Source organism: Tenrec ecaudatus, chromosome 2, assembly GCF_050624435.1.
Source record: "Tenrec ecaudatus isolate mTenEca1 chromosome 2, mTenEca1.hap1, whole genome shotgun sequence".
NCBI classification, from domain to species: domain Eukaryota; kingdom Metazoa; phylum Chordata; class Mammalia; order Afrosoricida; family Tenrecidae; genus Tenrec; species Tenrec ecaudatus.
The window spans coordinates 263,513,280-263,522,620 of NC_134531.1; positions in this window are offsets into that span (position 1 = coordinate 263,513,280).

A 9,341-nucleotide genomic window follows, 5' to 3' on the forward strand; every position below is an offset into this window, starting at 1 on the left:
ATTCTGGGGCAGGTTGTTATGGGGCTTAAATTTAGATGGCAATGTCACACAACTATCCCCCATCCCCTCCCCCCCCCACACTTAGTCCTGGAACACAGGAAATACTGTGAAGCCACTTGGCCTTCATTCCCTTGGACTTGCATGGACATAGGTGTCAGGCAAAGCTTTTAGACTCGCCCTTCTGCCGGTTACTGGGCTTTCCCTGGACTTGCTGTGGCAGATCACACTCGCCAAGGAGGCAAGCTGGTCAGAGCTGCCCATTCTCACTGTTCTGGTCCCCTGACAGGGTTACCAAAGGAAAGCAGGACCCGGAGCCCTCTAACGAAAGAAGGGAGTTCTATGCTGTGCACACTCTGAACCAGAGCCCTAAGTTAGACAAGCCATGCAAGGTGCATCCCAAAGGTGGTGTGCCAACAGTCGGTGATCTTCTCCCTCCACATTCAACAAGGCCTGGGGGCAGAGTGACCAAGTACCCCAGGAGCATCCTCTCCCACTCCCCGCAGGCATCTCAGCAGCAGGGAGAGCCAGCTCCCTCCAGTGGTCAGTCAGGAAACCAACCATCACCTCCTCGCCTTCCCATGGAAACATGATCTCTCACAAAGCTGAGGTCAAAACATGAGTGGCCATAAGTTTTTAATGACTGAGTGTCTACAGGAATGATCGCTTTTAAAAATACAACTAGTTTTTTTATATTTCAAAAATAGCTGAACTAAAATAAATTAATTTTTCAAAAAGTTAACAAAAAAGAGAAAGAAAATTGTTGCAGAAACGGCTGTGATGTTGAACACAACTTACGAGGACATCACTATTTTTTAGTTTTGAGTTGTTTGTAAAAGGGGGTTTCTCAGTTACACACACAAAAAAAGGTGAAATCACGTTGAATGAGAAACCTCATTCTGGGCGTCCATTGACGTCCCAAACGAATGACAATGTTGACTTGCAGTGCATTTGGAGTTCATTCCACCAGGTCAGACAGTTAATGAGCTTTCTGTTTAAGGTTGTTAAAAGATTGCATCACAGTGTGCGACAAAAAAGGCCCGATTTGTGGCAAACTGGGCCTGGTTTTGCCACCACGACAATGCACCTGCTCAGGCTGCCATCTCGGTATGCCAGTTTTTGGCAAAAAACAGCCTGCCTCTTTTGCCCCATGCTCTTTACTCTCCTGACTTGGCTCAGTGCAATTTATTGTTGTTTCCGTGAATGAAGAAGGACATGAAAGGACAGTGATTTGATGATGTAGAAGGGATGAAGAAAAAAACGAGAGAGGTGCAATGAACCAAACAAACAGGTGAGTCTAAAAAAATGATTCCAAGAATGAAATTACAGATTTAACAAGTGTCTTAAGTATAATGGAGAGTATTTTGTAAACTAAATTAAATACATAGATTAAAAAAATCATTTTGGGGGTACCCCCTTGTACCTACACACACACACACACACACTTAAGAATTACGCATTGTTCTGCTAACCATAAGGTCGGCAGTCTGAAAATACCAGTCACACGGCGGGAGAAAGATGAGGCTTTCTATTTCCATAAAAAGTGACAATCTTGGACATCCACAGGGACATTTCTGCTTTGTCCTGGAGGGTTGCTATGAGTCAGAATCTACTCAATGGCAGTAAGTATATACACACAGACACAAACACAAGCATAAGCTAAGCTTCACTAGTTTTCCTTCCATAGAGAACCTAGCCTAAGACAAATGACACGACTCTACCTCACTATCTCATATTTTTCTCACATGGTATCCTGAGGAATCCTGGTTGGTAAAGTGAAGTGAAGTGAAAAATAGAAAGACCCCATCTGAGACAGATTGATTGACACATGGACTTCAACAGTGGACTTCCACATGGTAATGATTTGCAGATGGTACAGGTCAGAGCAATGTTGCCATCTGTTGTACACATGGTTACTAGGCATGGGAACCAACACGGGCCAACCAACAACCACAGCCTTGACTTGTGAGTTACTGTCTCTCAAACGCCTCTTTCCCTTGAACCTTCAGAGGATGCTAAGATTTTGTTTGACAACAATTCTTCTAGGATATCATGTCCCATCCCAAATAGAAAGAGGAGAGGTGGAGGTGGAAGAACACTGAACTATTCTGAGTGCCTATGGCTTAACATTGAGCACAAACTTAAGAGAAATGAGATACATATGGGAATGAAAGAGTCTTAAGAGTTTAATCTGTGTTTAACAGAGTTTGTAAGCATATTTGATGTTATGATTCTTCCACACGGTTTCTCTGAAACGCTTATATAGATCTGTGTCACTTAAGGTCTGTTTAGATAGTCTGCCTGCATATGTATGCCCACGATTTCATAAAGCGTTTACACTTGTTTGTTTTATCACTCATCTCCTTTTATTATTTTTCCCCTAATGATTTCATAGATCTGTACTCAGATTCTCCCGTCATTGCCCGGTAGGTGGGATGCGAGCCTTGAGGCAGAAGGCAGGGCTCTGGGGATGAAGGCTCAAGCATTGTCGCCCTGGCAGATGGGGGTAGTAGCAACTCTGAAGATCAGGTTGCCTTTCCCTCTCAGGCAGGCAGAATAGTGGGCAGGCCAGGGCAACAGCACCCACACCTCACTTGCTTCTTTTCTTTCTGCTACTGCTTCCCCCTCTCAGCTGCGTGGTTGGCACCACACATTCCTCTGAACCCTGCCAACCGTTCCTGTGGCAGCTGTGGTCAGGAGACCCAAAGCAGGCTCTCATAGGATTTTACTATATTGTGCACACAGCATTCAAATAACATAGCTTCCTTTTTCACACAGAGTCAGGACAGTGATGCATGCCTGCACTCGTTGTACTATTAATCATTCTATTTCTGACAACAGCATACATCCTTGAAGACATTCCTTTGCATTAATATTTGTAACTTGAAGAATCAAAACCTGTTACAGTCAAGTCAAATTCCAACTCACTTATACCTTAGCCTCTAATACAGAATAAGCATCTGTGTATTTCTTCCATTAATTCATAAAATTGCACACTGGCCAGTGCTATAATGGTCACTGAAGCTCTAAATAAAATTCAAAATATAAATTGAAAAATGTAACAATCTTTATTGGCATGGAGAAAACTTTTAATACATGTCTTCAAAATCTAATTTAGGCAAATCTGCTGCATAGGACCGCTTGAAAGCGTTGAAGTGCAAGGATGTGAGTTTGAATACTCAGGTTATCTGACCCAAGCACGGTATTTTCTATAGCCTCCTATGCATTTGGTTGACAAGTAAGGAAGACCATGTAAGAAAAGATGTAATTGAATTAGGGTGAAGCGAAGACTGTTGAAATATCCATGAACTGCCGGAATAACAGAAACGAAATATAGCCAGAATGCTTCTTGGACAGAAGTATGGTGAGATTGTATCTTACGTTCTTGGAACATGTCATCAGGAGACAAGGCCCTGGAGAAGAACATCTTGCTTGGTCAAGTAGAAAGTCATTGGAAAATAGGAAGCTTGATTGACACATGCACAATGCCAGGAAACACTTCCTGGCTCCTCTCATGACACGTCACACCAGTGCAGCCTCCTTCGTGGCACCTAACATCAAAAACAACTTCACAAATATTACCAAAAACGTAAACTTTCTTCTTCTTTTTTATACTATATTTTGAAACTGTTTCATTTATATATATATAAAATCGTAAAGATTATGAAATGAATTAACTTAAAAGATATAAAACTTATATTTAGGTAACTTTAGTGTTTACAAACTGGTTGTTAGAATTTAATCTCTTTATTATTATGCCTGCTTAAAAACTCCCAATTTATCATAATAAATTAATTTGATAACCAATGATTAAAATATTTTAATTTCCAGGAATCCAGATTTCCACATTTCTCTTAAGTTGAGTAACCAATATAGGACATTTACCTTAGCTCTCCTTCTGAAATTTGAATAGATAGCTTCCTAAAAGTCACTTTTGAGTCAAACAATATTTGGATCTATTACTAAGACCATTTTGTTCTGGGAATTGTACTCTAAGAATTCAGTCAGTTTAGAGGACAAAGACTCCATACATCAAACTGGGAGCTACATTTATCATAAAATCATAATTATTTTCATTGTTCTTTAGGACAATGTGCTATGATAAACCTTCCAGAAGCACAAATTTGCTTATCAGTTCTCTTCTCAAGCTTTTTTCCATAGCGATGTCAATGAGATTTGGGATACGATTTTGGACAGTCTTAAGAAAATTTTTGACACTCTAGTTGAAATATGATGTCGATTTATAAATAGTATATTTAACAAATATCAACCAATTTCTATTACAGGCTTCATTTGATTTTGGTGTTAACACCCCAATCTTCATTCTGAAAACAGAGCATGTGAAATGAAAAATTTAGTCAAAGGAGTTTACAAACTTGTTTCAGGGTCATTTCAGTTCACACTGTGGGCAAAGATTCTGACCAGTTCTTATTTTATCCGAACTAGTGCATCCCTAATCACAATGCTAGCAGCCAGCTGTGTTGATTCACTTGCATCTAGCACATGATTTTATTTTGTTTAAAGGAAAAGAACTCCATTATTTTTTCTTTTTGCTTAGACAACATTATGTTACATCCTAAACAACATATTACCAACACTTATTTTTACCAAATCTTTATCACAGTTGTGAGTAATCATGTAAAAATGTATCTTTGATACCAGCTTAAAAACAACATGAAATACACATGTTTTTCATCATTATTAAAAAGAAGTGTTTAATTTTGTTTATTATCTAATTTATATTTTATCATCTGTTAGTAAAATATGTCAAGTGTTGTTATAGAAATCAATTGGATGTTGTTATAAAATTGTCCGTCCAGTTTCTTTTATTCATTTGTGAACCTTGAAGAACAGATCATGAGAATGTGAGAATTTTCAGCAACTTTACTCATGTGTAGACATATATAAACAGAAAGACACAATTCAGCATGAATCTCAATCTCTTGCTTTCCACATTATGAATAAGTTGCTTTTAAATTCTCTTTGAAAATAAATTTAACTAATGTAGCTCTGTTCAACAATGTGATGTAAAAGACATAGAAAATCTAACTACTGATAATCTTCAGAATATTTCACACTGCTTTGATAGTAAAAGATACAATTTAAAAATAAACACGAGTATAGGCAAATTTTCTGATTAAGTTGCCCATACATAGATCATATGCAATCCTCACTCAGTTCAACTAAATTCTAATTAAGTGAAATGAAAACTATATTGTATTCTTCAAATACTATAGGATTGACAATTTGGTCAAAATGTTTCTAAGAATAAATATGTTTATTTTTGTTTAGTTGCCTATACTCTGACCTAAATCATATTAAATTAATATACATATTTTAATTAATATACTAGTATTCTATTGGTTTTTTAGTTGTTTAAATTCCACTGATGTATAGAATTATGCCTGACAAGCTATTCCAATATTCCTCCAGAGTTGTTTTGAATGAATACATTTCTGAAACATGAGAGAGCATATATTTTATGTTTATTATAATTTTATGAGAACAATGGATGTATGCCTGCTTGATAAGCAAATGATAAATATTGTGTTAATGGAGAGGACAGTGTTTTTGTATCAAATTGCCTGTGGTTATATATTTTATGGTTAGGGCTCAGATGCTGAGAATATGCAATGCTAACGAGTAGAGCAATGTGTCCTGTTACTGAACAGTATCAACGCATGCTCTAATAAAATTACTCACCTAATTCAAAAGTACTCATTAAATGAACCATCAAGTAAATTATTTTGTCAGTACACAGGTATAATTCCACTACACTTTCTCTTCTCATTTTTCATTGTGGTCAGTGAAGGGCAATTCCAGTAGGTGGAGTAATAGTAAAGCAAATACTTAATGTTACTCTATAACTTTCTGATTCTATTGTCATCTGGACAAAATTAGCATAAATCACACGAGGGTGATATAGAAGTAAAAATCCTAAGTATAGATAAGTGCATTACTTTACAAAGTAAATGTTTTGCTGTAGAACAAAATCATGCTGCGTGTAGTCCGAACTGCTGTAGTTTCCCATTGACACTTCAAAACTTTTTTGGAGAACTTGGATTTAAGACAAAATCTGAGGAAATAGATCTTTGGCAGCAGCACCAAATTTGATTGAGAGTTTCTAAGTAAAGTGCTGGCGAAATCAGAGAAAACAGACTCTGGCAGATTCAATGTTGATATTCATTCAGGTTGTTTGAGATTTCAGAAAGAGGCTTGTCTCATAAGTCCATGGCTTTGCCACATTCCCTTAACCTGGCCAGAGTTTTTACTCTTCTGAGCAGAAGCATGATGGAGAAATCTTTGCTGAGTATTAAGGGAAAGAACAATAAATAAGATGGATGTTTCCTTGACATCTAACTCTTTCTCAAAGGGGATATTACCCAGCTTTCAGAGCAGCTAATCTATCATATATGTATATATAAAGAACATTAATTTATTCTGCCGAGACTATTTATCTATCTATCTATCTATCTATCTATCTATCTATCTATCTATCTCCAAACCAAAAGAAAAAATAATGTTTATATTTTGCTAGCATGTTACAGTTTAAAGCCCAAGGGTATGTCTGCCACAAATCTGGCTACCGAATTTTGCAAGCCCCACTGGAGCAAGCAAGACTATGCCTGATCATAAAGCAAGGCTTTATTGCTCTCTCAATAGCTAGAAATTCATAAATGCTCCTTCTGTGTACGTTTTACCTCTTTTGGATTAACCACAGATTATTCCATGATATGCTTAAAATTATGGAGAACTGAAAGTTAACCAAATTCTTTATTTTCTGTTTGGCCTATCAAGCAAAGTATTATATACCAGAAAATCTACAGAACATATGCTCCTGCAATGTTATACAGAGGCATAAAATACTCTAAATCGTTTTCTTTCTGGAAAGTACTGCGGATGAAGCAATCAATAAAAAACTCTTAAATAGCACACATTTCTATTTCTTTGTGCTTTGCCCAACCTGTTTAATTAACTGGACAAATAGATACAGAAACTATTTCATCAGATCTTCAAAAGTGAAGAAATATTAATAAAACACACAAATACTATATATATTCATTATTAACCTACTACTGCCTAATCAATTCCTTCTTATAGCAAAGCTATAACATAAAGTAAAACAGCTCTACAGGGTTTTGGAGGCTGTAAATTTTACAGAAAGCACACTACTTCTTGCTTTTGCTTCCATAGAATGACTCAGTTCAAACTTTTCAGTTTCCAACTATGGAAGGGATAAGGAGACCCCAACTCTATATCTGCTCACGATGATTCCTATGAGGTCAAGGTCAGACCTGCCTCCAACTTCCAACTTTCTTTACCTTAGTCTGACACCAATCATCCCTTCCACAGCACTCTACTTCTCTCTTGGGGTCCATACGCCATTGCAATGTCCATACAGAATGCACAGATGATGCAAACAATTATAGGGCCTATTAGGACCTTTCTCTCAAGTTGTTCCTCTTGGTCGCATAGAGCCTTTGGCCCCTGCCTTAATTCAAGCAAACATCGCCAGGCTCCTTTAGCATGGATAGATAGACGAGAGGCACTCTGCAAGCCAGGCCCCTGCTGAAAGGCTTCTGTCGCACTCATTCCAAGGTTCACTTCTCTGCCTCATAGTCAGTGCTGCCTACCTGGTCTACCTTAGGGTCTTGGTCCTGGGGCAGGCTTTATTCCTGGCCCTTCTTTCTTGTTGGTCTTGGGATTCTCTATTCTTGCTTCTGAAATGGCTCACCTTATACCCTATGGAATAACTAAAGTGACCATTCCCTTCTATTGGAGTCTCACACACCAGTTCGCCTGGACCCACCCCATCATTTGGAGGAAGTTCATTCACTTCACGGCAGTGCTCAATGCTTAATTCTTGGGCCATCAAGGGTCTTCGGCTACATTACTACTTCCTGCCCCACGTTTCTCTTTAAGGTGATTTATTGAAATTATAAATAGGCATCATCTTGCACATTGAGAAGTGTTACTGGGAAATATTTAACAATATTTTACTGATATTGCTCAAAATCAACCACAGACATTTAAGGGCATTATCTTACCTGTTTTCTTGTTACATACTTCCTCTCAGTACAACAACCAAAAAATACATACAATTTAGAAAAAAGGACACATGGGATCTGAGTCATACGTGTCCATGTTCTGTCTGAAGAGCCTGGGTGGCGGAGCCATGTGGCACACACCTACTGACCTGATGATCAGGGTTGGAACCCACCTGGCAGCTCCATGGAGGAAAGACAATGACACCAGAGCTGCATCCATCAAGACTGCAGTGGAGAAGCCCCACCTGCACCTGGGGCAGCTCTACTCTGTAAGAGTTCGGTTAGTATGCGGTGGAGGCCCACTCAACAGCAGCTGCAAGCAACAACGCTCTGCCTGAATTTACCTTTGGAAGAAGATACTAGAGCAGAAGGTTCCCAAGATTCCCAAGCGTGCTGCATCATTGGCCATGGCGGAGTGGTTGTAGTTGTTGTTTGGTACTTTGAGTAGGTTTTGACTCATGGTGACCATCTCCACAGCATCAGGACCCAGGTCTGCACCATGTTCACACCCGTTCCTTTGTCCGAGTCCAGGGTGGCAGTCACTGTGTCAGCTCACTTTGTTGACAGCCCTACTCCGCTTCATCAAGCCTGATGCTCTTCTTCAGGGATTGGCCTCTCCTGACAGCACGCCCAACGTGCAGGGGGATGGATCCTTGCCGCCCTTGCCTGTAACCAACAGTCTGGCTAAGGTTCCTCCAGGACATACCTGGCACCATTACAGAAAAGAATTTTCAAAACGGAAGCAAAAGTGAAGCTTAAGTGATTGCCCTGAATTTATTTCGACCCATGTTTAACAGAGAGGGAAAATGTGGTGCTTTCGTGGAAGTATCTTTGTCACCTCATCATCAGCTATGCGTTTGGGGTGCTGGGGGTTCTTTGGTAATTTCTCGTGTCCATGTAATCTCTTATCACTCACATGTAGATAACTGTTTTTAACAACAGAGTTGCTGAATCCCTGAGGACATGCTGCGAGTTTTTTCCACATTGTAAATAATTAAAAATTAATGAGTTACTTCTAAGGGGTTAAAAATACCTTATCAGGAAATAGTCAAATAATTAAATGACATAAAAAACACATTGTAGTTCATTATGTTTGTGAGGAACTCACTATTGCTCTGAAGTAAATTTTCCATATTGACTTAGAATGCACCTCATTTCTACAGTCCCCACCTTTTATTTCTCCCATGTGTGGTTCTCTGACTGGTGGGTCACAAGAGATTATCATTTGCTCACTGGTTAATATTTCTTGACTTTGCAGAATGAAAGTATTCAAAGTCTCCAATGACGAGCCATTTG